Genomic DNA, 27583 nt, shown 5'->3' on the forward strand with positions numbered 1-27583 from the left:
CACAAGGAGGTTAAGTGACTTGCTCAGGTTCACACAATGAGTCAGTGGATGAGCTGGGATTTGAACTGGGGACCTGCTGGTTACAAGCCCGTTTCTTTAACAACTGGATGGGTGAAGAGACTAAGTGGTGGACAGCAGTGGCCCCAGTGTGCCTGTAATAAGGCCCAACCTGAGAGCCCCTCTTTTTCCTATTTCCACTTTATACCCGATGGAGGTTATTGCCATTGACTATCTGTCCTAAGGACGCTACAGTGAAACTTACCCATATGTACTGGTGATGGTGCATTTGTTCTCCAGATTTGCTTGGGCAGTGCCTACGAGAGACCAGACTGCACACACTACTGTCGAAGCATAATGCAGAACCATCATTCAACCCTTTAGGGGCCCAGCGTTCGAGTCTGAATTAATGCAAGGGCTGAGTAGATTGTATGGCTGAAAAAAAAAAAAAAAACAAGTTTGCAGTATTTCGAAAATAGCTAAAAACAGGCACTGAAAAATGAAATTAATAAAAACCTTTAATAGATCTGTTCTGTTATACATGTTATTATACTTACCTTTCTGTTGTTTTTGTCTCCCCCTGCTGACCATTCTAAATATGCTATCTAGTCATATCATGTGATCTTAGTTGACAAGTGCCAAATCTGGAAGTTCATTGAAGGTTACACACATTTTGCATTGTCTGTACAGTTCAGGTCAAACCTTTGGTAGCATCATCGGTATGTATCCCTTAAGTATTTAACTTGCAGTATCACTGATTATTTTCTAATAGTATGACTTGGATTGATAAGTATTACAGTGTTAATATGTTTACTTTGTTATAGTTCTAATTAAGTCAGTGCTAGCTTTGGTGAACATGTAGTTGCATTATTGAGCAATTAACTTTGTAATTTACATATACATTACTACATGCAGTTTTCCTTTATGCATATTGCTGTTACTATGCAATAATGTGTACATTCTGGTTACAATGTGCTGTAGCTGTATCAAGGCTATATTCCTTTGTGTAATTAAGCAAGCTTATGTTATATTAAGACAATCTCAGTGATTATTGCCATTTACTTCTCAGTTTCACACTTTCTCTGTCAATAAATCAGTCAAAACTGCCATTAGTGTCCAGCGTGTTGATGTGGGAAGGCGTTTAGCTGCCTTTCAGCTAGTACACAGACACATATAAGGAGGGCAGGACAAGATCAGAAAAACAGATCAAATAATTAGAAAAAAGTTTTTAAAGGACCAGAAGACGAAGAAAATGAAACCAATAATTACTACTAAATCCTTTTTTTTTTTTTTTTTTTAAATCACAGATGTAGGGAGAAAAAATATATCATCCTTTTCGGTGGGGTGGGGAGAGAAAAATAAAAATAAACCAATAAAGTACTAAATCAAAATTGTATTTCTTTTTATTTATTTATTTACAATTTAGAGCAGGCACAATCAGATTAAATATAAAATTGTGAATATTTTTGTCAATTATACAAAATAAATAGTTATACGTGGATTTCTTTTTTAGGAATTGGGGATGGTAGATCAACTGTATTATGCAGTTCTGTGTTAGTTTTCATGATAGTCTTCATGCAGAACGCTAGACCACATCTGAGCTTTCATTTATAAAAAGCCATAACAAATATGTAAGTAGTTATACATACCAGTGAAGGAAGTTTAGGCTTACTAGTAAACTATATCAAGTGTACATTAAAAAAAGCCCTTTTCAAGTTAATACCGATATTTTATTGGCATTTCACAGGGATAAACAGTATATGCATTGCATTGCAGCAGTCAAATCTTCATCAATCCATCCTACAATGCAAACATTAGATTAGGCGTCTATAAAGACAATTACAGGCGTTCAAAATTAGTACTTTCCCAGAGAGAGTTGACGTGATAGTTACTTTAAGTATTTACGTGTAAATGATATGTAATTATATGATATTATGCTAAGACGGAATTACGTGATATCATATAAATACGTGAAACTAACACAGAATTACATAATACAGTTGTTTTTAGTTTTGTTTTTTCCCTGTGGAATTATAAAGTAAGAAAAAGAGAGTTCTACAGGGATTAGAAATACAAATATTTTATGTAAGTAGATCAATCTGTGAAGAATGCTCAAAAACTAGCTCACATCACGAGAAAAAAAAAAAACGGTTTCAACTGTCTCCTCATACAGCCTCAGACGCCCTACATCATCAAATCAACAAAACAAGATGTGAGAAATCAGCAAGGAAAGAGATGTGCTTCTGTTTCCAGCACACAGTGAGACTGCACGGAGTGCGGCAGAGCCTCAGCAATACTCCCATGCAGTTTATCATGAACTGAAACCAGAAAACAAGGGCTTCACGTTTTTATTGTACTTAAAACATAAACTACAAATAAAACCAAATTATTATAAGCTACATTACAGTGAGTACACCTCCTGAGCTGTTGTGGGGATTCTTGATTATTTCAGCCAGGAATAAGAACAGTTAGCGCTGTAACCAGCAGGAGCGGAGCTGTGTTATTACAAAGAGATTTATTTGTATGTCTCCACGACGTAAAACAGATAAACCTTTAACAGTACTCTTACATTGTCTTCACGACCACATGCACTACTTTCTGATTTGTTACAATTCCACATTGCTACAAAACGTTCATTACTGTGCTGGGATACAGTCCACCTGTTGCTGCACACATTATCGAAGCTCCGGCATGTCAAGCTTACACTGCTACATGTGCTGTATCTACAGAACCACTTTGGGATGAAGATGGCTTAGGGCATTCTTTAGTTATGTGGAAGTTTTGGGAATCTGAGTAATGGGAATTTGCACTAAATACCTTCATAGGGTACAATTTCACAACTCTGCTTACTATCAGAAGTTTAGTTATGTTTCATTGCTGATCCAAACTCTTGCTTGTTTAAGACAGTGGGATCCTGGATTTGTTATGCTTTGCTGTCAGTCTGAAGTTGTCTGAAAGCTTTCTGTTGCGCATGTTCCTTTAAGAAGAGGGTTATCATTGCAACCAGGAGAGTTAATACAACGATCCCTCCAGTGAGTCCCACTGTCAGACCCCAATCTGCCTGTTCAGGTGCTGCCAAAGGAGACTGCTTGACCTCCTTCAAGACATCCACTGCTGTTTCAGGACAGCCTGGAAATTAACAAGCAAAGAGGCATCGCAGTTAGGCATGCCAGGCGTCTGAGCCCCATTGAACCAAGGTCATCTACAGCTCTGGCTAAAAGCTTGGCATCACCTCGTATTTTAGGTTTGAGACAATTTTATTTATTTATTTTTTTATTTAACATCATGCAATCAAAAACTACAAAATTATCTCTCAAAAGTCTATCAGAAGCCTTACTAGTGGTACAGTATTTCATGTTCCACTGTGCCTCATTTTTCAATTTTTGACAGTTTTTCATTTGGTATAAGGGAAAACTACAAAACGTTATGTTATTCAGTATGTTAGTGTAACATTATTCACAGGTTTCATTTGACTTTATGAAGCAAAATTTGTTAATTCCAGATTGCAAAACCTTTTGCCACAGCTGTTACATATTTTGAAGAAAATACGCTGCTGCAGTTTGTTTCCTTTGCAACAGTTCAAACTCTTAGAAGCTTCATGAATGAGCTTTTCTTAAGACTGACATTAAAACAAATCAGATTCCCCTTTTAACAGAATGTGCGCCTCTTTCAAATACAGGGAAATAAGAGCTCTATGGGGTGACGGCAATACAAAGTGATTCACTTGAATTATTGAGTAAGCTATTGGTACTTCAAGGCAGTGGCTCTCAAACTGGTGTCCAGGAAAATGTTTCTTTCTTATACAAAACAAGCAGACCTTGAGGCCTTGTGACACGAACAGACACGACACTACACAGGAATACCTCCAGTACTTGAATCTGGGGGTTATACTGAAACATGTACATTCACTGAAGTACTTTCTTGTTTACCTTGCCTCTGCTGCTTTAAAGTAAAACTTCAAGTACAGCCTTCAGTTTCTGAAGTAGTTTTAAAGGAGAACCTAACCCAAAGGCCCTGTGTGGTGCTGACCGACTCACCAACAGGGAGGAAAGTGCAGTCCCCCTCTTGCATTTGTTGCCCCAGGGGAGCCCAGAGTGTGCAGCGGTACAGCCCACAGTCCCCCAGCCCCGCGCCCGGGATTAGGAGGGAGTAGTCCTCCTCTATCTGGTAGCGGTGGTTAGCAGAGCTGTACAGATAGGACCTGTTAGTGTGGAGATCCTTCAGAACCAGACCAGTCAATTCACCCACTCCGCCTTCAACCTGCACATCAATACAAGAAGACAGCTTCAGTTACTCTCCACTTGTATTTGAATGCATAACAATATCCCCGCTCTTGTGTTTATATGAAAGTGTTGCCAAACATGTTAGCTGCTGCACACTGTGTTGTACTCTTCCTTTTTTAATGTATTAATTGCAATTGTTTTGCTACAGTTCGGGGAAGCTTGGAGTGTATCATCAAACTGTGCCTATTTCCACACAGGACACTGAAATCAGACTAAGCTGTTAGTATCATTTTCGCTTGGCGTGTCAAGTAATCTAACTATTATTTGTCTAGTATACTTGTCTAGTAAACTCTGAAGTTGACAGGACCCCTGTAGCCTCTATAGAACTCTCAGAACATCTCTTCCAAGTACAGCTGGTACACCAGTGTGTAACCATTAACCTGTCCCCCTGCAACACTCTGTACCTAGTGGATGCAAGAAATACATAATTTCCTGTTTTACCTGAATCAATCATACCGGTTAGTTACTCTCACTGTTTTTTATTTCAATAGAAATAAGGAATAACCCCGACGCAGCCAGATTCAGGGTCTTGTTTTTTGTTTTTAAAAAAATGACAGAGTTGTGTTTCATAGATACATTCTGCTAGGATATGGCGTGTTGTTCCCACATTGACCCCAATTGCAATCCAGTTTGAAAAGCAAGTTGACATGCTGATGATAACAACGCTTTAAGAAATGTCAGCAAGAACAAAAAGCAATTAGATAGGTGTATCACACTATAGTAATATCTGAACATACTGATGCCTGATTTACCGGTTGGGTTTGCCTTACCGTTGCACTGGTGTTGGTGCTCCAGTGGGTTAGGAAGTGAAGCTTTTTCTGGGATAGTTTATCATGTACATCAGCAACCCCTGCTGCTCAGGCACCTGCACTGATCACATACATTGCACCCTTTTTATTTCACTATCTGACTTACACATCAACAAAAAAAGAAGACTAAATTAGGGAAGAGCCTAACATAGTCTACCACATGTACAATTTCCAGTCAGCATGGTGTAGCAGTGAACACAGCAAGTGTGTGAATGATGCAGGGAGCACTGTGTTTCCAGTTATATAAGGCGGTCCTACCTTGTACCAGCTTACTTTCCTGTACTGCAGTCCCGGCTCAGCTGGGGCAGTGCACAGCAGACGCTCCATTTGCTTATAATCCCCTGCAACCAGCACAGCCAGGGCCAGACAGGAGGCTGTGAAGCATGTAAGTGAGACCCATTGAAACTGTTATTACTGACTTGACTGTTTTGTTTTTTGTTTGTTTGTTTGTTTTTTTAACCACCCTTTATTTTCCTGCTGTTTGTTTCTGGAGTCGGGGAGCTGGAAGATCATTCCAATGTGGCTCTTATACGGTGGAACGCAGCTATAAGGGGTGGGAGGGGCTTCTGCATGTTCTACTGCACTCGCTTTCTCTCCCCACGCAAGCACTTCATAAAAGCACCTTGTAACCTTTGTAAAAATGTCTACACTTTAAAGATGTGTTTTAAAACTAAAGGGACAGGCAAAAACAAAATGATACAACAAATTATGAACCTTTTGATTTGTACAACATAAGTGTTACCCGAACTTAGCAACAGAAAAACTGATGCTTTGCATAGTTGTTCTGCACTGGTAGAAAAAGCCACACCTTAAAATCTTTGCCACGAGCTGTATTAGGACAATACACGGACGCTTAAAAAAAAAAAAAAAAAAGTATCTTCCACAAGCTATTTGAAGGATTAAGAAAGTATTTCTGAATGTCACTTCTGCTGCTGGGGCAGCAGATGACCCTAATTATTATTTGGTAGATATAATATATATCTACCAAAAGATATCTATAGAGATAATAATATAGTTTTTTGAAACTGGACTGCTTTGTTTTCCTCCATATGCTTTCTGCTTGTTTTTCCGTATTCAGCAGAAGCTCTTCCGAATTAGTGCTTATAGGGGTCTACTTAATCGCGGTAAATTTACATATTTTTCACGGTTAGGTTGTAGAATGAAATTGGAATTTCGCAGACATTTCACGGACATGTTTAAACATTAAATAAACCAAAGTGAACAGTATTTCAGAGCACTATAAAGCCTAAAAATAGTGGTACTCTCTTCCTTACTAAAACAGAGTGCTGTCATTTGTTAAAGGCAAGCATGCAGCATCCCCCTACAGTTGCTGCCGACGTTCTGTCTGGTGTTATACAGATGTGGAAATCGATTAGAAACAGCCCCAAAACTCGGTTACCCTGAGACATCTGGCATACTTTAATAAAGGCAATATGTGAAACGCGTTCGTTGTCATGTTATTTGTCCCAACTAATAATTAATTTCATTAGTACCGAGTGAAAACAAACAAACAAACAAAAAAAAAAAAAACCGTGCTACTCGGGTCTAAAATTTCAACTGCGTTTAATAAGTGAGCAGCAGGTTGTTTGAAGCGAGGTGGCTGTTCCAGATTGTACCAAGTACTGATTTAACTTGGCTATAACCATCAGGAATACGTTTTGTCTGCGCTGACTTTCCAGTTTGTTTTCTGACAGCTGTTGCTTGTTTTACGTTCTGTTCAGTAGCCTCTATAGTAGCCTGCGATTCTGAAGCTAAATGGGTCATTCTGCAAAAGCGGTGGCTTTTGGATTTGAAAATTTCCTGGAAATGAAACTCATCATTAATGTAGAAAAAGTTGCATCTTATCTTTCTTATACAACTAATTTTAGAGCTTAATGAATTTCAGTTATTTTAATATTTTCAATCAAATAGTGGTTAAGCGACTCTTTTGTCAGTGGTGTTGCTCATACTTAAAATGCAAATATCAGTTAAGCACAATCTTATTTGTTATTTTTTTTGCTCAACATGTTTAGGAAAGGAATGTCTTCTAACAATTCTAAAATAAGATTTTCATAATTTTTTTTTTTTTTTTAAAGTGTAAAATTGCATTGCATGCTATTTATCGATTTGAGCTACTTAAACAATAATTGAATATGCGTCATCAAACTTGCATAAGTATGTCCTTAACATGTTGTCTTTCAAATAATGTTACAAGTAGGCATGTTGAAATGATGAATATTTAAGTTGTGGCATTCTTGTTACCAGAACATCAATCCTCCGTGCAGCAACACCATTGACCCAATGTAACTCCAGTGACATTGACACATTGTTATATCTACAAACTGTATTAATTTATGAACTGTTAAGAAATATCAATTTTTGAAAGCTGACATTAGTTTAAAATACATTGAAAAGGATCAATTGATATGCTTTATTCTAACAATTTAATCGTTTAAAATATTTTGAATATATTTTCTAAAGGAACAACTGTGCCTGTATCTTTTATGTTTCTCTGCTGCGCTTAATTTCGCGATATCGACAAGTCATGTGATAAGATATGGTTAGGATATTGCAATACAGTAATGCTAATATATAATATATAATCGAATCATCTGGCCAACTCCTCCCATGCTGGACTTTCCTCTATCCTCATTCTTCTCGATCTTTCCTCTGCTTTTGACACTGTCGACCACACCATCCTCCTCTCCACTCTCTCTAGACTTGGCATCTCTGGCACACTCCTTGCCCCGACTGTTGGTGTCCCCCAGGGCTCAGTCCTCGGACCCTTACTATTCTCCTTGTACACCTCACCCCTACAAGCTATAATTTCCTCATTTAACTTCCCCCACCATTTCTTTGTTAAATTACATTTTCCCACCAATAAAATGAGGTAACAGCACTGATGTTTTCAAGTGTGACACACAAAATAAACATATATTTAATCAAATTTATGTAAAAGTGCAAGTGTGTGCTCACTCACCATCTGCTCATCGCTAAAGCCCTGCCTCCAAAGACCTTTTGCAACAGGAAGGAATTCTTGAGGCCTTTTTATTTCATTGTAATGGAGAATTTTCATTGTGGTAACACCACTGACATTAAATTGAGTGACAAATTTAAACACATTTAAATACACTTGTTTACAACCAAGCTTTAAAAACTATCCAAACATATTTTTTTACACTAGAAAAATGCCATAACACCTCTGCTCATGAGTGACGGCCCAATTTTCATGCTCTCACTGACTTTGAAATGAAAAATAAATTAAACTAAACTTTTGCAGCTAAAAGAGTAGAAAACAATGTGAATACTCATAAAGACCTTAATTACACTAAGTATTTTGGAATTATGTGATTATTTGCCATTTTTATCTGAATTTAATTACTATAAAAGGTGAGTGACAGCATTTGCCACCGCATTTGTAGAATGACCCAAATAGCGATCGCGATCGTACTTGCTCCAAAGACACATTGCTTTGGGAAATATCTTGACACGATCAATCGCCGACATATACTTTGCTTTTTTTTCAGCAACCTAAAGCAAAACAATGCAGCACTGACTGTCCCACCCCGTACTGTATATTTATTAATTTATTTATTGCCTAAGTGCAAAGCACACAGGACGGCAGAGGAATAATAAAGGCTGTGCGAGACCCGCTTTCGAGGACATGAACAACAGAACAGGATTTTAAAATTGCCTCTAAATGAATTAAATTAAAGCGTAAATGAACCTTTGCTAAAATAAATATTGGTCCTATAGGTTACCATGCACAGCAGCCACTTGTATAATAATAACAATTACAAAGAATACAATGTATTTTTTATTTGTATTAGTGTTATTTATGTATTTCAGTCACTAATAAATTATTAACGTCGCTATTTATTTTCTGTACGTAATTACTCTCCACATCTAATCAGTAACGTCAGCTGATCAGTTTGCTGCTCTTAAAAAAATATATAAGCCTTTATTCATGAGACAGGCAATTTTAAAATCCCGTCTAAAGTGTCGCGGGATCGTACAGCCTGTTGACAACCCCAATCACAAATCGGCAACGACAGCTTTGGGTACTGGCTGAAAGTATGGTAGATAGCCAGGATCACTTTGCTGCGTCAAAAAGTCACCAACTCAGGGGTGCTTCAGTCCTTCTTTGCTGCAACTGTTATACAGCTTTACACAAAAGCAGAGTTGTGTTCAACTCTATTTTTGCAACTCTCTATTTTTGCTGCAAGTAAAATAAAATAAAAGTTTGCGTGGGCGTAGCCTACTGTGTGCATATTTATGATGACTACTAGGAAACAGGTCAATGCAACGTAAACACAACGCTCTGAGCTGCATTATTTCAGTTATGTACGTGCATTCAGTAATACACAATTTTGCAAAACTCCAAAAACAAATAAATAAACAGTATCGCTTTAAACACTTACTAAATCTGAAAGGCAAATATTGCATGTTGAAGACAGCAGCTCCGTAGGGTGCAGTTTCTGTTTGTTGAGTTTCGTTTTTAAGGGAATTTCCATTTGATCACGACACAGAAATACGGAAGCGTGAGAGGGACATGACAGACAGAGCGAGAGAAAAACACACGTAAAACGTGGCAGAGACCCAGGGTGGGGGAGGCATTGTGTGGTACATAAAGAAGCTCACCGACTCTATTAGACCAATACAAACAGGAGCGACCCACCTGTGGCTCAAAATTAGTAATAGCATTGTCACCAAACCGATATCTACCTGTGCGCAGCCTACATCCCCCCATTGGACTCTCCTTATTACAAGGAAGACACCTTCCACAATCTCCAGACAGAGATCTGCCACTTCGAGGCCCAGGGAAGTGTGCTGCTCTGCGGTGACTTTTAATGCCAAAACAGGCACTCTGCCTGACTTCATTAACACACAGGGGCACAGCCACATATTCAGACAATCCCCTCTATACCACACACACGACTACAAACAGGAACAGCCATGACAGTGTGGTAAATTAAAATGGGAGACTATTGAATCTCTGTAAAGACCTAGGCCTATATATATCATGAATGGCAGGATCAGAGGGGACTCTTTAGTTAGGTAGACTTACATACAGCTCAACTCTTGGTAACAGTGTGGTGGACTATGCCAGCACTGACTTAGACATGTCCTTTATTATTGCATTCACTGTCAAACCATGTAGCAGCTACAATTATATTATGAATATATGAATAAATTAATCATGGTTGTAGAAGCAGTTTTTAAGTATTCTGTAAATATTTTGTCTAATAGTTAAAAAGTACAAAAAGGCTAAAGGGCTTGTTTTCAAAAGATATCAGTACAGATATTTTATACAAACCAATGGAATACCTTGTGCTTGTGTGTGAGTGTGTCGCTAGTTGTGTTATTGGCTTGCTAGCTTGCTATGGGCTGCTGATCAGCGACGGTGCTGCACTGATTGGCAAAAGTTTATTTATCCATTTATTTTCTTTTAGTCTTCTAGGGTAATTATTAACTATTTTAGGTAATTCATGTTCTGCTTGTTCTTTGTAAAGTGCTGAACCACTGGTTCATTTACTTTTGCATTTCTTATGTTTCATGGGTGATTCTGTTTGCGTTTGTATAATTTTGTTTGCTTGCTGCTAGGTTCTATTTTGCGCGCATTAGGCTTGATTTTAAAAGTTTATTTTTCCAACTGAGTACTTTAGGGTTTTATTAACGAATTCAGTACTTCTTTTTGTATAACTATTTCATTTTATATATATCTTTATTGTAATAATACATTTATATATATATATATATATATATATATATATATTATATATATATATATATATATATATATATATAAAGTTTACATACCCCAATGGAAATGTATAATTTCTAGAAATTTCTAGAAAACAAAGAATTTTAGGAAAAACCTTTTGCCGCAAAAGTTTTGCTTTTGTGGATGAGGGAAAAAAGTTACAGAATCAGATGTCTACAATTATTTATTTCAGCAATTTTTTTTGCATAACTCCAAAAATGCTAATTCAAAAATACCCTTTGATGTTATGATAGTATTGTATACAAGGTGCTAGAAATTTCGATATGATGATGCAGAACTTAATTCTACAAAAGTCTAGAAATGCTGGATTGTAGGTGAACATTCTTAGAGAGTATAAAAGGGTTAGGCATAGGGTGATTGCTGTCATTACCAATGAGTCAATATGGGAAAAAGTAAAGAGCTACTATTATTTTAATTATTAACATTATTTATTGTCATAAAGCTGGAGAAGAATGCAAGATGTCCAACTATTTGAGTCTCCCAATTTCAACTATTGTTTCTGTTATCAAGAAGTACAAGACTCATGGTTCTGTCACAACGCTACCTCGGTCTGGAAGAAAGAAGGTTCTTTCACCAAGAACAAGTAGAAGAATTGTGAGGAAAGTTAATAACAATCTGAGATTGACTGCCAAAGACATTCAAAGTGAATTGACTGCAAGTGGCACTGGGGTTTCCATTTCAACCACAGGGCGAGTATTGAATGGTGAAAGTCACTGAAAGCCACTCTTAGGAAAACGTCAAAAAGACAGTCGCTTAAAGTTTTAAAAACTGCATTTGAATGATGGATATGAGTTCGGGTCAAAGGTTTTGTGGAGCGATGAAACAAAAATAGAAAGAACACCATACCTACTGTCAAGTATGGAGGTGGCAATATCCTTATATGGGGCTGTTTTTCCTCTAATGGCACAGGAAATTTAGTACCAATACATGGTAAAATGGATTCCACGGCATAACAAAAGGTATTGGCCAATCACCTGAAACCCTCCGTTACAAAACATGGTTTAACGTGCAACTGGACATTCCAACACAACAGCGATCCAAAGCACACATCAAAATCTGCTTCCGAATGGTTACAGAAGAATAAAACCAAGGGTCTGGAATACCATAGTCAATGTCCCAATCTTAATCCAATTGAGAATCTAGTATGACTTGAAGAAGGCTGTGCACAAGAGAAGTCCTCGGAATTTGAACTGGAACAATTTTATGTTGAAGAATGGTCAAACATCACTAAAGAATCATGCCAAAAGCTCATTGACAAACATCTAATCGTTTAAAAGATGTTATTATTGCTAAAGGCGCATCAACAAGCTATTCATTTAATTTTATTAAATATATATAATATAAAGATAAGCAACAAAGATATACACTATTTTCTTTACACATAATCTAATGAATTAATATGTTAACAATACATTGGAAGTTGTAAACTGTAAAACATTCAAGTAGGGTTACTAAACTGATTATATGAAGCAGTCATCTACTTCTGAGATATGAGTTTCCTCTCTTCTGTTACATGAATTGATCCTAATATTAATGATCTGGACATGCATGTATGCAGGCTTGAAAGCAACTGACGTCCAGAAAAAGCTAACCAAGAGTTGTGCAGGAATGATCCGAGGAGGACTGCGCAACACAAATGAATATCCGCTAAAAAGTGTCCCAAAGGCATCAGATGATTCTTAATGGTTTAGGGTTAGGTATTGGGTTGGGGTTAGGTTTTGGGTTGCGTTTGCTTAAGTTTAGGGTTGGGTCAGGGTCAGGGTGGGTTGATTTCGTAGTTGCCGAGCTCTGGAAGTGAAAGTTGGGAGTGCCAGGCAAATGCCCTAGAATCATCTGATGCCGTCAGGACACTTTCTAGAGAGGATATTCCTTTACGCTATAAGCCGTACACACAAATTGCAGTTATTGTTTCCTGAGTTCAAATCTTTCCTTGCATTTTCCTGCATGAAACCCGTCTTTACCCTTGTATCGTCTTTGAATAGTTCATGCGCAAACGTGTATTTGTCTTGCATATCCTGCTTGATGCCAGCATGTTGATTTTGGTTCCAGACGGAGAAAAGTGAAAATATTGTTTCAATATGGAAAAATGTACAAAGTGGTGAATTGGGCAAAAACAAGTTATACAGGGTGCTTACCCGACCATTCGGTATGAGAACTAATAAACAGAGGACTTCAGTTTTTTAAACTTAGCTGTTGAGTTCTGGTAGATTGAAACATAACAACTAGAGGTGAAGATAGTTTTCCTATCTAGCCTCTCCGGCGCGCTGTTTATGGTCGTGCTTACATTGCATTTCCGCTTCCCTAGCATCCTCTCTGTGTTTCCTGTGTGGCTGGGACAGTGTGGCGCGGCCATATTGTCTCTGATACAGCAGAAATAGCTTCTCTGTCGATACCGACAAGACAGGGACAGGACCGGCCGCCTTACAGAAGGGAACCGACACTGAGAGCAACCGGAGGAGGTAAAGAGAACGCCCGGGCTGAGGGGGGTGAGGTTTCGAGAGCGCGTCTGGGTGTGGCCCGGGTAGCCATGGCTAGGTGGTCTTTCAGTCTTCACAATGACGGGTGCTGGCGATGTGCAACCATTTAATCCAACCAGCAGAGCATACATCCCAGACCTTCGTGAGTTGAGGGATATATGATGTTTAACCCCTAATAGACAGACAGTTGAGCAGCTGGGAGATCGGGGGAGACCAATGCAGATGGGTGCAAACATAGTAGCGGGGTTTGAGAAAAGACGGGTGTACCGCCGGTGGATAACTTACATTAATATAAGGGTAGTGTGTTAATTTTGTTCTCCTTTGATCAATATGCATATAAGGGGTTAACTGTACATACAGAGATTGTCCAGCCTAGTCCCCCCGTGCACGAGGAGTACTAAAAGAAAATTGTAAGACGGCCAAGATTTATTTATTTATTTATTTATGAGTATTTCTAAATACAATCCATTAGTTATGATACCCTTGTCAGACACTGTACGACAGCGTCTTTGTTAAATATCATTTCGGTACAGAGATATTTTCCTGCTAGTACTGTATGTGGGAATATATTGAATAGGACTTGACATTATCCGTGGTTAATCATGTAATGAGATAGCAGTGTTTGACATTTGTTTGAACAGTGTACAGCCAATTTGCGAACGATGGGCTATTTATTGTTTGCGCTACATTAATCAGATCAGTTATATATAGTTCAGGAGCAAAAGGGTCAGTGTTTTAGTCACATAACCAAACTTTATGCCATTTATAACTACCTAATGCTGCAAGTTAGCAAAGGAGGAGCTTTACAGCTTAAATTACTTTTGGGGAAAAATAAAATTGTTTTTCAAATCATCTATTCAAATGCCACCCACCACATGTAGTTGCAGCTCTGTTGCACTAACTAGTAAAATATGAATGTCTCCTGCCCGTACTCTGTCCAGTTGAACTAGTCGTACTATATTCTGTACAGTAAGGGGTTTTACCCATCTCTAATTATGGCATAAGGGAGTAACGATTCATCACGATTCAGTTTCTTAACATGATCCCTCGTACTGTAATAGAGGGATGTTTCATTTGTTTCCTGATACAAGACCAGACGCAAAACATACGTCACTGTAGTTTACCAGATGGTTCTTGAATGAAGAGCAAAGGTGTGTTGTGTAGTTTGAATGCACTCCCTATCTCATTGAATGTGTCTTTTAATAAAGGTAGTGCATCATTAAAGGATCCTATGATCTTGTTATATATGGTACAAGTACCCCAGCTGGACCAGCACATGTGTCATGGCACTACAGACTAGTGTCTGGAAGCTGCATGCAGGATTACTGTGGAACAGTAACACTCACCACCCACAAAACCATTTCCACCTGTCACATTTGTTTCTGGACATCGTTTAGGACGGTGCATTGCTCATGCGCTGGAGGCATCTGTCCGTCTGTGTGTGTGATATATTTCCAAACACACAGCTTCTTTCTACTGTAGTGCTGAATAACTGTTTCTTATTCAGCTCTCGTGTGTGTGTGTCTTTTAACGGAACTCATTTTAGAGCCTGGCATTCATTCCGCTTCAGAATGACATGGCAAATGCTTCAAGTGACACTGCGTGATAAGCAGAGCTTGATCTAAGGAAAGTGATTCTCCAAATGTTTCTCTTCGGTTTAAGCATGCTTTCTTTCCCATGCGTTGTACTTGTGTAATTGCGGAGCGTTCATGTAGCGCAGTGTTTATTGCACTTCTGAAAGTGGCAGTGATTGGAGTTCTCCATCATGAAAGTCAAAGACATTGTAGTACTACTAGGAGGATTTGTGTATACTTGGGCTTACTCTAATATAACAGTAGATAATTACAGATGGCGTTCATGTTTTCAGTGTTGTAGAATCTGCTGTACTGGGGTCATGTGACTTTGTTGTTTCCGAATGATCTATTCTGTACATGTTGTATGATTAATTAGGCAGTTTGAATGTGGATACATACAAGAATAGTAACTTTTGTTTCAGTATTTTTACAAAGCTGTCTGTCCCACACTGCACACATCAGCCAATATGGGGGAGAGACTTCTTATTTACAGTTTAGATAAACCCTGCTTGCTATGTTTTGGTGACCTTGACATTGACCAGGACCTAGTATGGGTGCCCATATTGAGGTCATGTTTCTATAGCGACAGTACACTTTTGAGTTATTGTCTTAATATTTCGTATGGGTGTATTCTAATTTTCTTAGTCAGGTTTCTCATTGTTTTAGCAATATCAGTGATACAGAACCTTTTCAGACACAAGTCTCAATACTATTCCAGATCATGAAGTTAAGGTCATGAAGGGCAAGGCAATGTTGCCTTCACTGGGCATGAAGATTCAAGGCACCAAGGCAGTTCTAGAGGGCAAAAAGACAAGACATAAATCCAACCCAAGGATGATTTCTTTACTCGTTTATAAAACACAAAAGAAATACAGAGCACCTGTTACGTAGATTTAATTCAAACAAACATGTTTTCTGAGTGATTCACACACTAATTGTTACAAGGATAAAGCATAAGTCACTCTTCCATTGTAAAAATAAAGTGGTATGAAAAATCCAATTTAAAAACCAGAAACTTTCATAATGGGGGAAAAAATGCAAAAGGTAATTTTGCAAAAAACAAATATTCAGGGTATTTTTTTACTAAACTCGGGCACACACTACTGACTTATTACATAGACTAGGCTAGGCGTAGCTACAGCCTTAGTGATACAACAGCACAAATAATCGATATCAGTGAATGGAAAGTAAAAAAAAAAAAAAAAAGACCTATGGCTGGTGAAGTACTTAAAAAATAGATGGTGAGTAAGTAGATTCAAGAAAATGCACAGAGTCCTTTTCTTCAATCAGTTGCCAGGTTTATTGAAATATGCAGGGAGTCTGGTCCCAGGTACAGGACATACAGAACTCAAAATTACAATGCTTGCGTGACATTAAATACCCTTCTGTATAGATGGTCCACCTCCCCTTTCTCTGACATTAACCAATGGTCAAGGTAATTTAATTTATTGTGTGAGTGTTAATGTGTGTGTGTCTGTGTGTGTGGTCTAGTGTGACAACCTCTGTACTTTCTTCACACTCCTGGAGACAAAAGGTCCATACATCTGCCTTTTGTTATCTCCTTGCGACCCCCATTGATGCCAGTGGGATTATCTCTTTTGATCTCTCTGAAGTCTAGAGCCTGTTCCCTTCTAGTCCACAGCATTGTTATCTCGTTAGCTTGCAGTCATTGTTGGGCAGTTTGTAGACGCATCGTCTCTATCAGTGGTTAGCAGTACATGCAATTTGAACCAAACAGTCTTCTATCTGCAATATTAGTCTCTTTTCAGAAAAGAACACCAGTATAGCTCTGCTAGTCCACATGCGTAGCAAACCCCTAATCAATTCTCAATCCATGTTTTCCAACATACCCTACTTTTAGAATATAAGATGGAGGGGGGTGACCCGCTACAACCATGTTGCTCACGTGATCCCGAGCCCTCAGATGTCCTCTTCTCTGGTTCTGAGTAGTCACATCAAGTAACGTGTTTGTATAATATATTATAGTGAAGCATGTTCCTTTATTCTAAGTCTCTCCATTATGTGTAGGTATCTACCTTGCTTTCGCCTCTTTGTAATCTTTTATTGTACTACCTATTTCCCTTTGAAGCCAATTCTGGATATTGGTATGTTGCTCTGACCTTACAAATTTAGGTGAATCATTGTTATTTTTAACTTGCATATGTAAAATTCCATCATTCTAGAATCCAATATTCTAGCTCGACCATATCAATCTTAAAATGCACGTAAGATTGATTACAAACTAAAACTATGACTTAAAAATGATCACAATACATTGAACAAGTACTAAAATAGCGTGTGAATGCTTAACTATCTATATGTAACACATTAGTAGGTAAGTGTTTCTTTTCTCATAGTTATAAAAAACCTTAATTATATCTTGTGATATTCTCTATACAATACCCCCACAAATATAATCATTTTGCACAACACTTCTACTGCTAACCTATTACAAATAATGTTAACATGAATTTCCCTTCATTCATTTTAGACATATACAACACTGAATCATTCAAATGTCACGTTCTTTTGAAAATGAATGTCCAGCATAACTGACAATATTCTTCAGTAGCACAGCAGTTTTCAATGGTCTCATCCCATTCACAGCCCCTGCTGTACGATCAGTTGTTTCACCGTTGTCTCCACCTGTGTCCCAATACTTGAATCTCCATCAGAATTATTTCTTTTCCAAACCTAGAAGAAAAATCAAGTGCAATATTAATTCTTTTGATAACATCTGATTTCATTTAAACCTTCAATGGGGTTATTCTCTCCTTGAATTTTCTTTATTTCATCTGGGAATGTATAGGCTATTAAAGCAGTTTGTAACAGAGAAATATAATACTCGCTTCTTAAATCCAGTGATCTGTTTAAGCCTTTGTAAGCTTATTTATTTACAAGATCTCTACTGGTGTTTAAGTGCAAAGTCTGTTTATCTTTGTCTTATCACAAAACAGCTATTTGAGCACATCACCCAGAATCGAAAAAAAAACTTCAAGTTAATATCTTTTATACAGTCTTTATTGATTTGCACAAGTTTGTCCATAGTTTCATATGGAACTGTCCCAATTGGCACCCTAGCCATCCCCCATTTTTTTGTTTTTTTTTTTTTATAAGCAACATTTGTTCCCCAATTTGAAATTGTAACCCTTTAGGTAGGGGCTTAGTCCTATGCTAATTGTGCACTACTTCGATTTGTGCTTATAATTGACAAAGAAACCCCTGTAGGGTGATAGTATACTAACACAGACAGCCTAATGTCAACCAAAGATTTTACACTTAGTTGCTGGTCCATTTAGTATACATTATCCCTCAGTGATATCTTGTATTTGTAATAAAAAAAAAAAAAGTTATTGGTATTGGCTTATTCAATTTTCAATTCAATAACCCACCCTCTTGCAGCTGAAAAAACAGTAGCCTATTAGGTAAGTTATTTAGTGTCTCTGTGTTAGTTTATCTGCCTGTAGCAAACAGATTCCTTTCTCTGTTTTTATTGTTTTTTTAAATCAAGTTATAAAACCCTTTTCAAAAACGTGTTAGTTTGATTAATATCACGCCATGCATTTTCAAGAATTTACAAATAAATCTGTTAATTCTTGAAAAATAAGTTTCTAAATAAATCTGTTAATTCTTGAAAAATAAGTTTCTAAAAACTTTCCATAATCAGTGCTGCTGATTATCCAGTACCACCATCCACTAAGCCTACAGTCCTATACTGCACTGTAAAATCCCTTGTGCCAACATTCCTATTTCATTCTCATGTGATCTGTGGTTTCAAATATGTATTCATAGGTGATTCATAAAATTCACCCGTGTCTTAAACATAAAATTCACAAACAAACAAACAAACACTTAACTTGCTTCATGAAAATATTTTTAATAAAATATTTCAAGGTTGATTTACTTAGTTTCAGATTTATTGATCTCCAAAAACATTTGTTTTCTTCCTAAGTGTTTTTTCAAGCAGTCAATGTAGCAGCAATCTCTACATTATCTCTCTCGCTCCCTCTCTGCACTTTCTTTTCTAGTTAACCCTTAGAAAAACAAAAAGCTCTTTGTATATCAATATAATCCAACACAAACTTTTTCATTGTTCCTTTGTATATTTGTGTTACTGTTTCAGTCCAAAGGTTGGCCATTCTTTTGCAGTCAAACAATTCATCAATTAACCTGGGTCTCTTTCCCTTATCAAACCCTCTTATGATCGGGGCAACACAATAAGTATTCGTGCTGGTTCTTAGTACGTAGTTTTACTAAGAAGTTACTTTATCTCCACGCTTAAGCAAAATCAGAATTACTCAAACAATCATTAATAAACAACTTATTAGTACGTAGTTTTACTAAGAAGTTACTTTATCTCCACGCTTAAGCAAAATCAGAATTACTCAAACAATCATTAATAAACAACTTATTAGTACGTAGTTTTACTAAGAAGTTACTTTATCTCCACGCTTAAGCAAAATCAGAATTACTCAAACAATCATTAATAAACAACTTATTAGTACGTAGTTTTACTAAGAAGTTACTTTATCTCCACGCTTGAGCAAAATCAGAATTACTCAAACAATCATTAATAAACAACTTCTTAATTACATTTTAATGTGACCTTTTAATTTTATTTTTACAACATGTATTCCTCAAAGTTAATATAGAATCTTTAGCATTACAGTTTTTTTTTTTTGTTTTGTTTAGTTTTTTGTGGGCTACCAGTCTTGAATTGCCTTTGTCTTTTTCTTCTTACGAGACACACACTCCTGATCTGTTACATGAACATGTACATTACTGTTCTGTACATAGCTTCCCTTTTTGCCATGTTTTAAAACATAGCCTATGTTCCATATTCTCCAGTCATCCATTTGATGACCGTCAATATTATATTTTAACATATTTGGAGTTGATCAGACTCCCAACAAAACAAAACTAACAAAAAAAACAACAACACTTTTTAGTTTTGTCTTGTTGTTACCAATGTTCTTAACTGGAACTTACTGTCTGATTGTTCCTTATTTGTACCACCTAATGTGGACAGTTAAATAAGAGGCTTATCCTATTGCCCCCTTATCGTGACATATAAACCAAACAGTACAAACAAAGACAAAACAAGTGTAACAAATCTTCTCAAAAACAAACATAAAACATAAATCCGAGTATGCCCGTACCTGTTGAGCAATACAAGTCCGTGTAACTAGTCCAATAAACTCTACTGGCACGTCATAACACTACACGATTTACTCATGACTTTTTTTAGGATTCCAGAGGTCCTCTTTCATACCTAAAGTCCTAATAGTCAATACACTTTTAATTAAGCAGTCTTAACTAATTGTGTCCTCAATGTACATGAATTATCAAGTAGTCAAAAGTCCTCTTTCATACTTTACCCTTGATTCTCACTACATTCTAAAAACTGCATATAAAACAAAAAACCAGTAACTACTCACCAATGTACGTGGTTATATGTTCGATCTGAAGTCCTGATTCAAAGATTCTCCACACCGTCTGAGCTGAAAGTAGAAACAGTCTCCTTCTGCCTGCTTTGTCCTGGTCCTCTTCATGGGATACAGGCTTGCAAAAAAGGTTTCTCCGTAATCAAGTATCAACCCCCCGGTATTTGGAAAAAAAAGTATCAAGAAACAGTCCGCAGGTGGCTCGCCAATGAAGTAACTTAAAAAATAGATGGTGAGTAAGTAGATTCAAGAAAATGCACAGAGTCCTTTTCTTCAATCAGTTGCCAGGTTTATTGAAATATGCAGGGAGTCTGGTCCCAGGTACAGGACAAGCAGAATACTCATCATTACAATGTTTGCGTGACATTAAATACCCTTCTGTATAGATGGTCCACCTCCCCTTTCTCTGACATTAACCAATGGTCAAGGTAATTTAATTTATTGTGTGAGTGTTAATGTGTGTGTGTCTGTGTGTGTGGTCTAGTGTGACAACCTCTGTACTTTCTTCACACTCCTGGAGACAAAAGGTCCATACATCTGCCTTTTGTTATCTCCTTGCGACCCCCTTTGATGCCAGTGGGATTATCTCTTTTGATCTCTCTGAAGTCTAGAGCCTGTTCCCTTCTAGTCCACAGCATTGTTATCTCGTTAGCTTGCAGTCATTGTTGGGCAGTTTGTAGACGCATCGTCTCTATCAGTGGTTAGCAGTACATGCAATTTGAACCAAACAGTCTTCTATCTGCAATATTAGTCTCTTTTCAGAAAAGAACACCAGTATAGCTCTGCTAGTCCACATGCGTAGCAAACCCCTAATCAATTCTCAATCCATGTTTTCCAACAGCTGGAGTTTAATAAGAATAGTAGTCAAATGAGTTATTTGGTCTGCAGTGTAGCTTGCTAACCGCTGTTATAGAACCCGAAAAAAAATTAGAAACTTTGTCTGGCAACGGAAAGGGTCTGAATCACAATGATGAATAGCTGGATGTACATAATGTTAGATTTTTACATTTGAGAGACTATATATAGTTTCACAGTTCTTGAAATTTACAGCTGCAAAGGATTTACAGTTTTGTTCTAGTGCATTGCTGGACACTTGATTCAGGAAAAAGAAAGGTCTGCTGTTTTTAAGCACACACGTTGTAACCCCTTTTGTGAAAGCACACGTTTTACTAGTTAAAAAGCAGAGCTACGTGAGGTAGTGAAAATGTATTGCCCAAAAATAAATGAAAACAGAAATCGATGCACTTCTCAAGACTCTTTCGTTCACTGTTATGTTATCTCTTCTGCTCATTTCGTAACGCAGGGAGCTTCTATTTGCACCATGTCTTAGCTACTTGCTCAGTTTTTCTTTTTTTGATGTAAGAATTTGAGCAAAACTAATAATTCTCTACCTGTCTCTACCATTTTTAGCATTGGTGTTTTGGAGGAATAACACCAAATTAGCAACAGTCATTGACAGGTCTATATAAATGATCTATATAATGATTTATACACTGAAGACGTGAAATGAGTTTGAATGTGTTTTGCACCTCTGCATTTTAAAGCATTGCAATTTTAATCCCGTTCTGTCAATTCAATTTCATTCTGTCTAATCTCGTCCTTTCTGCAGTACAGCACTTGACAACTAAGTTCACATTAATAATATTATTATTGTTGTGGACGAATTGTTGTGCACATATTGCTTAACTGAACATTAGGTAAATCCTACAGCACTTCACTGCCGCTTTAGACAGCGCTTCTTCTTCCTTCTTTTTAAATGTTTTTGAGTTGGCACGGGACTCACAGATGGAAAGATCACACAGTGACACTGCCAGCGAACACGTGTGATTAAAAATTCCTGGAAGCGCGGTCATATTGAGCTCAGTCTAACAGCGCCCCTCCAACTGTTTGCCAGTCATTAACCAATGATACAGTACGTCTTTCTCGTGGCTTTAGTGCTGGGAGGTGCACGGTAAAAGTAATGAGAACAATAATACATTATGATAATGAGTCATTTTCCCATAGGATGAGATTAGACAGAGAACAGGCCAGTTTGTGAATCAGATGGGATGGTGCTGAGGGACAATGGCCGGCTTACAGGCAACTTTTGCCATAGTCTTATTTTTTAATTTGAGAGGCATTGCGGCAAGCAGCTTGGGCACTGCGGCAGTTACCACCGGTGCCGTTGGGTATTTCACGCCCTGGTATTGAGCAGATCTTGATTCATTCGTTCATTAGGTTTATTAGAGAGAGAAGTTTGCTGAACATGCTTTTTGCGTTCTGTTGCGTTCTAGTGATTAACATTTCTAACAGTGACTCCAAAGATATTCAAACTCGGTTATGTTTTAGTACGCTAGTATCAATTCGCTAGTATCAATTCGGTCCACACCTAAAGTAGGGAGAATGTCATATTATAAATAACACATTGCTAAAATCTTTGAGCTTGTCTGGAGAAGTGCCCGTACTGAAAAGCATTCTCATTCCATTCTGATCATGTGACACCTGCACCCTCTGTCAGTATAATTGAAGCAACAGAACCACACAGTGCAGACACCATACAACAATTAAACCCTTCGGACAGGAGCTCTTGATTGTCTGGCAGTACACCATTTTCAGGTAGATGGCGCTCTATATAGGCGGTTTGGCTGATCTTGTGTGCGTTACAGATATCTAGGGCAGGCAAGAAGAATTGAAGAACAGATCCTGAACTCCCAAAGTCAAATATATTTTTTTGATCAAGTCTTATGGTGTTTTGAGTAATTTTTATAAAAAAGCTTTTAGATTTTCTTGTGATTATTGCCTGATGAGAAAGCCATGTGTCAGTGTAGTACCCTGTCCACACAATCGTTTAAAAACGGTTCATCACACATTCATGTGGTCTTTTTAGGTAGTGTGAATAGTGTGGTAAAAATAGTCAGATAGGTTGACTAGTTGCACAAAAAGTGTGTTTGATAATGTCTGGTGTTCTGTTTGTGAACACACTGCTTCATAACACTTTGCAGTTTGTGCACTGTTTTTAAAACAGCTTTACATTTTTCAAAACTGTTTATTAATATTCTAAAAAGTAAGTTCCATGTTAAGGGACTGGGATGAAGGGAAGTTGCCATGATACCAGTTTCTGAGGTCTTACTGGATAATATTAATTTAACCTATGTCAAAGGGTCCCTTTTTTACCTATTGCGTCTAGATTATAGATTGGAAACCAGGATATAAACTGTGAGCCTTTTAGACTTTTGCACCCTGGCTACTGACAAGTGATGGTGTTGACTGTGAAGTCAATTAATCAGTGGAACAGGGGTTCAGTAAGGCTGTGCTGACTTGTGCTGCCCTGTTGTACAGTTATCCACACACACTGAATCTGCTTGACTGGAACCAATATTCAAATTGCTGGAAATTATTTTGGAACCAGAAATGACTGTTTGTATGAAACATGTAGCCATTCTTGCATGTTGGGTAGGTACAGTAGGCAAGTATTTATTTTCATCCTCAGCTTTAGAAAGTTGACCCTTTACTAAGTTTGATAGGGATTATTGTACTTGAAACTGTCCCAAATTGATCCTTTTTAAAATGTTATAAAATAGGATATTAGAGAGTGTTTCACATTTTCCACAAATAAAACCTATTTTTATTTATTTCATAAGCAGCTTTGAGGTATGCTTAATGGTAATAGGTCATAAAGCATTTGAGATGCTGCCTTCATATTTTCCTTATCCATAGGCTTTGGATTCTACACACAGCTGTGTGGGGGGGGAATTGAAAAAAAAAAAAAAATAGTGCTCAAAAATTGTTGGCCTCATGTTTCATTAGCTGAAATAAAAGATCCCAGAAATTTTCCATATGCACAAAAAGCTTATTTCTCGCAAATGTTGTGCACAAATTTGTTTACATCCTTGTTTGTGAATATTTCTCCATTGCCAAGATAATCCATCCACCTGACCAGTGTGGCATATCAAGAAGCTGATTAAACAGCATGATCATTACACAGGTGCACCTTGTGCTGGGGACAATAAAAGGCCACTCTGAAATGTTCAGTTTTGTAACACAACACAATGCCACAGATGGCTCAAGTTTTGAGGGAGCGTGCAATTGGCATGCTGACTGTAGGAATGTCCACCAGAGCTGTTGCCAGAGAATTGAATGTTCATTTCTCTACCATAAGCCGCCTCCAGCGTCATTTTAGGAATTCTACAGTAAGTCCAACAGGCCTCACAACCGCAGACCATGTGTAACCACGGCAGCCCAGGACCTCCACATCTGGCTTCTTCACCTGCGGGATCATCTGAGACCAGCCACCCGGACAGATGATGAAACTGTGGGTTTGCACAACCAAAGACTTTCTGCACAAACTGTCAGAAACCGTCTCGGGGAAGCTCATCTGCGTGCTCGTTGTCCTCAACAGGGTCTTGACCTGACTGCAGTTCAGTGTCGTAACCGACTTCGATGGCCACTGGCACGCTGGAGAAGTGTGCTTTTCATGGATGAATCCCAGTTTCAGCTGTACCGGGCAGAGGGCAGACAGCGTGTATGGTGTCGTGTGAGTGAGCGGTTTGCTGATGTCAACGTTGTGAACAGAGTGCTCCATGGTGGCGGTGGGGTTATGGTATGGGCAGACATAAGCTACGGACAGCGAACACGATTGCATTTTATCGATGGCAATTTGAATGCACAGAGATACCGTGACAAGATCCTGAGGCACACTGTCGTGCCATTCATCCGCCGCCATCACCTCATGTTTCAGCATGATAATGCACGGCCCCATGTCGCAAGGATCTGTACACAATTCCTGGAAGCTGAAAATGTCCCAGTTTTTCCATGGCCTGCATACTCACCAGACATGTCACCCATTGACCATGTTTAAGATGCTCTGGATCAACGTGTACGACAGCGTGTTCCAGTTCCCGCCTATATCCGGCAACTTCGCACAGCCATTGAAGAGGAGTGTGACAACATTCCACAGGCCACAATCAACAGCCTGATCAACACTATGCGAAGGAGATGTGTCACGCTGCATGAGGCACACCAGATACTGACTGGTTTTCATCCATGCCCCTACCCTTTTTTTTTTTTTTTTTTTTTTATAAAGGAATCTGTGACCAACAGATGCATATCTGTATTCCCAGTCATGTGAAATCCATAGATTAGGGCCTAATGAATTTATTTCAATTGACTGATTTCCTTATATGAACTGTAACTCAGTAAAATCTTTGAAATTGTTGCATGTTGCATTTATATTTTTGTTCAGTGTGTGTGTGTGAGTGTGTATATAATATATATAAAAAACTACTATATTGAGGTATTTAATCATTCAAAAATATGTTGCTCAATTTACATTCTTATGTTACTAATAAGAATATAATTTCCTTATGAAGCTCTGGTAAACTTCATTTTTACCATTCTGTTTAAGTTGCAGTTTTTGTAATAGTAAACCCACAAAATTGGGCAACATTTTTCAACAGAAAATATAGAATGTTGACTAAGTGAGCATTTATTAAGCACAAACACAAGCAACACCAGTGGTAGATGCTATAGAGAATTTTCAAATGACGTTTCAAGTCATGTGACCCTCTCGAGCTGGTGGGCAGGCAAGCCGTATCTCTGATTCGCTTAAAGCAGTTTAAGATCTTAAAAATAGTTTTGTTTGCTTTTATGAAAAAAATTAACAGTTGTGTAGTCGCTGGCTGTTGCACTAGGCACGGACGTTTCATTTTATAGGTTGCCGAAGGTCATACAATTGCAGAGAGAAAAAATAAGACATAACGCAACGAAGATTAGCAAGTGACTAGCTAATATACCAAGGACAGACCTGAAGGAATGTAGCTACTTGTCCTCAAGAGTGTGTTCATGACATTTCATTAGGTGTGTTACTTTTACCACATTACTCAATAGTAGTTATTTGAAATTTCCTGTTCCAGAAATATAACTATGTTATAGTAATATAAGAATGTAAATTGAGCAACATATTTTTGATTGATTAAATACCTCAATATAGTAGTTTTATTTATTTTTATTTTTTTTATAAATACCTCAATGTATTAATTATGTTTGATTTTGTAACACGCAGAATGCAGTGTTATCACAGAGGATTAGAAAATAATTTCTGTATTTAAAAAAGTCAAAAGGTTAAAGAAGCATTTGTAAACTTATAAATATATATCTACAGTACCAGTCAAAAGTTTGAGTAAACACAAAGCATTCGGTTAACAAGTTTCAGCAGGAAATCACCCAGAAGTCTTCCCAGCTCTCCTGCAGCAGTTCCCAGAGATGTAGGGCACTTGTGGGTAGCTTTGTTTTGACTCTTCTGTCCAGCTCGTCTCATACAAGTACTATGGGATTGAGGTCTGGAGACTGGGCAGGCCAGGTCATTAAATTGAGTTGTCCTTCTCTTTCCTTCTTCGCCAGATAGTTCTTGCACAACTTTGAGGTGTGTTTGTTTCTCTTCCTTATCTTACTGAAGAATGAAGGACTGCCCAACTAGCCGTAATCCTGATGGAATGGCATGCCTCTGATGTATGCTATGATAGCCATGCTGGTTGAGCTTGCCTTAGACTTGGTAAAGATCACCAACTCTTGTCAGCAGCAAAGCAACCCCAGACCATGACACTGCCTCCTCCGTGCTTGACAGTGGGAACCACACATGCAGAACTCATGCGCTCATCCTCTCTGCGTCTTACAAATACTCGGCGGTTGGACCCAAATATTTCAAATTTTGATTCATTGGTCCATAAGACCAACTTCCACTCCTCAAACGTCCAGTTTCTGTGTTTTTTGGCCCAGGTAAGTCTCTTCCTCTTACTCTGCACTCTTAACAATGGTTTCTTTGCAGCAATTCTTCCAGTTAGGCCAGCTTCACGCAATCTCGTCTGACCAGTTGATGTTGAAACATCTGTACTTCTAGTAGCATTTAGGTGAGCTTGTATTTCAGGGGCAGTTAATTGCCGGTTTTGCAGACTTGTGACTTGAATGAACTACTTCTCTGATTCTGAGGTCACCCTTGGCCTGCCTGACCTTGTTCGATCCTCATGAGTGCCAGTTTCTTCAAATCGTTTGGTCTTGGCCACAGCAGTTACAGACACTGGCAAAGTTCTTATGATTTGTCTTAGATTGACCTTCATTTAAAAATTGCATTAATCAGAAAAATTTGTGTATTTGTTAATTGGTGACAAAAGGTTAATTAGGTAACACGCTAGTTAACTCAGAGAACATCTAACAAAGACACTTTTATACTTAGTCCAGTGTTCTAACACTGTGTTACACAC

The 27583-nt window shown here is 37.9% G+C and overlaps 1 protein-coding gene across 4 annotated transcripts in view; it reads left to right on the forward strand.

Annotated features, from left to right (window-relative positions):
* Positions 1-13163: 13163 nt before the first annotated feature.
* Positions 13164-27583, forward strand: part of LOC121297911 (casein kinase II subunit alpha) — a 39141-nt gene continuing 24721 nt past the window's right edge. For 3 of the 4 annotated variants that reach the window (XM_041224541.1, XM_041224542.1, XM_041224543.1), the window contains exon 1: positions 13164-13312. The gene's annotated coding sequence lies outside the window, so the exon portion shown is untranslated. The remainder of the gene's footprint in view (positions 13313-27583) is intronic. The other variant, XM_041224544.1, reaches the window with a different exon arrangement.

Source organism: Polyodon spathula, chromosome 23 (genome assembly GCF_017654505.1).
Source record: "Polyodon spathula isolate WHYD16114869_AA chromosome 23, ASM1765450v1, whole genome shotgun sequence".
NCBI classification, from domain to species: Eukaryota; Metazoa; Chordata; class Actinopteri; order Acipenseriformes; family Polyodontidae; genus Polyodon; species Polyodon spathula.